Source organism: Petaurus breviceps, unplaced genomic scaffold (assembly GCF_028583685.1).
Source record: "Petaurus breviceps papuanus isolate PSGF00001 unplaced genomic scaffold, PetGlider_PUasm1.0 90603, whole genome shotgun sequence".
Lineage (NCBI taxonomy): Eukaryota > Metazoa > Chordata > Mammalia > Diprotodontia > Petauridae > Petaurus > Petaurus breviceps.
The window spans coordinates 4,984,185-4,986,599 of record NW_027187284.1 but is presented as its reverse complement, the minus strand read 5'-3'; positions in this window follow the sequence as shown (position 1 = coordinate 4,986,599).

Genomic DNA, 2,415 nt, shown 5'->3' with positions numbered 1-2,415 from the left:
ATACATATAGGTATGTATATTAAATAAACACATGTGTGTATATATGCAGGAATAAGTTTAATATATACATATAGGTATGTATATTAAATAAACACATGTGTGTATATATGCAGGAATAAGTTTAATATATACATATAGGTATGTATATTAAATAAACACATGTGTGTGTGACAGAGACGCAGAAAGTGAGAAAAATAGAGAGAGATAACATTATGCAGGAGGTATCAGAAATAATGCCTTTATCTTCAAACATGCTTTGTCACACAAGTACAACCATAATAAACTGGATCCCAGGTAGTTTTAGTTTTTTGAATCTTCAAAAAAGGCATGATGCTCAGGGTCTTTCAGGCTCCCCTTTAACAGCAGAGGTACTCTATGATATGTAAGTGGTTTGTTTACAATAGTGGACTTGAAAGGTCACTGGCGATTGTAGAGTGAGCCCTGAAAAGCTCACTTGAATTTACAGTCCATGCAGTTCCTCAAATGGCTTTGTGAAAGCTACTTTGTGGTAATTTTATTTTTATTTAGTTTTGTTGTTGTTATTCTGGATGTGCCTTTATTTTGATTAGTGAGAAGTATCAATGTGTCGAAAACTCCCTATACCTTTACTAGTGCCGACCAACAACTCACTTGTAATTTACTCAACAGAGACACTGATAGTTGAAATGACTTGCCCATAGCTACACAGCTGCTATCTATTAGGGACAAGATCTTAACCCAGGACTTCTTTATTAGAAAGGTGCTTATTTATCAAGGAAATATCACACTGTCCTTTATTTCATGGGATCAAAATCATTCAAACTAAATTTTAGTATCATATAGGCTGCATGATTACTTCTATTGGAGAATGTGGTTTTCGTTAGGGAGCTAGGTGTTCTGGTGGTGAGAGCACTGGGCCTAGAGTCAGCAAGACCTGAGTTCAAATATGACCTTTGATGCTTTGATACTTTGATCTTGGGTGGGTTACTTAATTGTTTCTTATGTTGTGATACAGTTCTTATATTTTTGTTCAGTTATTTTCATGATTTCATGTACTCACTTCATTTCCAGTTTTTTGCTACAATGTGTGTGTGCATACAAGTTTTGTACATCTCAATTATTTTCTTTGTCTTTGATATCTTTGGAGGTTTTATGGCAATGTTAAGGGACATATAAAACTCAGTCACATTCTAGGTATAGTTCTACTTTGTATATTACAATGATTGAACCAATTCACACATTCATCAGCAGTTCACTAGTCTGGTTGTTTTGTCGTAGTATCCCCCCAAATCAATATTTTTCATTTTTAGCATCTTTTCTCATCTTAGGGGCATGAGATAAAATTCAGAACTTGGGGAAATTTATATGTTTTGGTGAATCTATTTTTCATGTTTATGATTTTAAAACTAACTGTTAAAGAGCAGCTAGGTTGAGCAGTGAGTAGAGTATAGGCTCTGGAGTCAGGAGGAACTGAGTTCAAATTAGGCCTCAGACACTTGACACAATTAATAACCATGTGACTTTGGTCAAGCATTTAACCCCAATTTCCCTCCAAAAAAAAAAATAACTGTTCAAACTCTTTGGTGACTTGTATAGCAGGGAATGGTTCCTGTTTTTATATATTTGTATTTAGTCTCGATATTTCTTGGATTATTATTATCAGAAAAATATGATGTAAAGAATCTCCATGAATTAGTTTTCTATTTTATAATTCCTACTGCATTTCATTTACTTATATGAGAGACCTTAAACAGTATATAATTAAAATTGTCCCCTTAATTTCTTATGATAAACTTTATCCTTTCATAATTTAAGAATTTTTCCTTTACCAATAGTTATGAAAAAAATCTACTTCCTTTCTCTAATTTTTATATGATCTTTTATATTTATATTGAGTATCTATTTGAAACTTCTTATGGGATATAGAATGCTAATCTAAATCTATTTTTTGTTAGTTTACTCTTCAGTTTCCCCTTAAAATATTCATTTAATAAAGGACTCTTTACCCAAACTTCCGTTATCTTTTAATTTCTTGCATATCATGCTACTGTTTCATCGTTTGGGCATCTTAAAATGCTTTACAGATTATGAATTCAATATTTAACTACTTTGATTTTATAAGAAGAAAGGGAGAGAAGAGCAAGGTGAGTGATATGGGAGATTGGGAAAATATTAAGTAAGGGATTATGAATTTAATTCTATGACACATGGAATGTTTGAAACTCTGGTTTTATTGATGTAGGCTAGGAACCTCTTTGTGTGATGTGATCTCTCAAACAGATCTATGTTTATTGAACTATTTTGATAGGTAGTAATCTAATTCAATATCATAGCTCCAAGCCCCCACCAATGTATGTCTTTATAACAGCCCCACCAGATGGAACATGAAAAATCCCTAAAGAATACAGATCACAGGGGTGGCCAGATGGTGCAGTG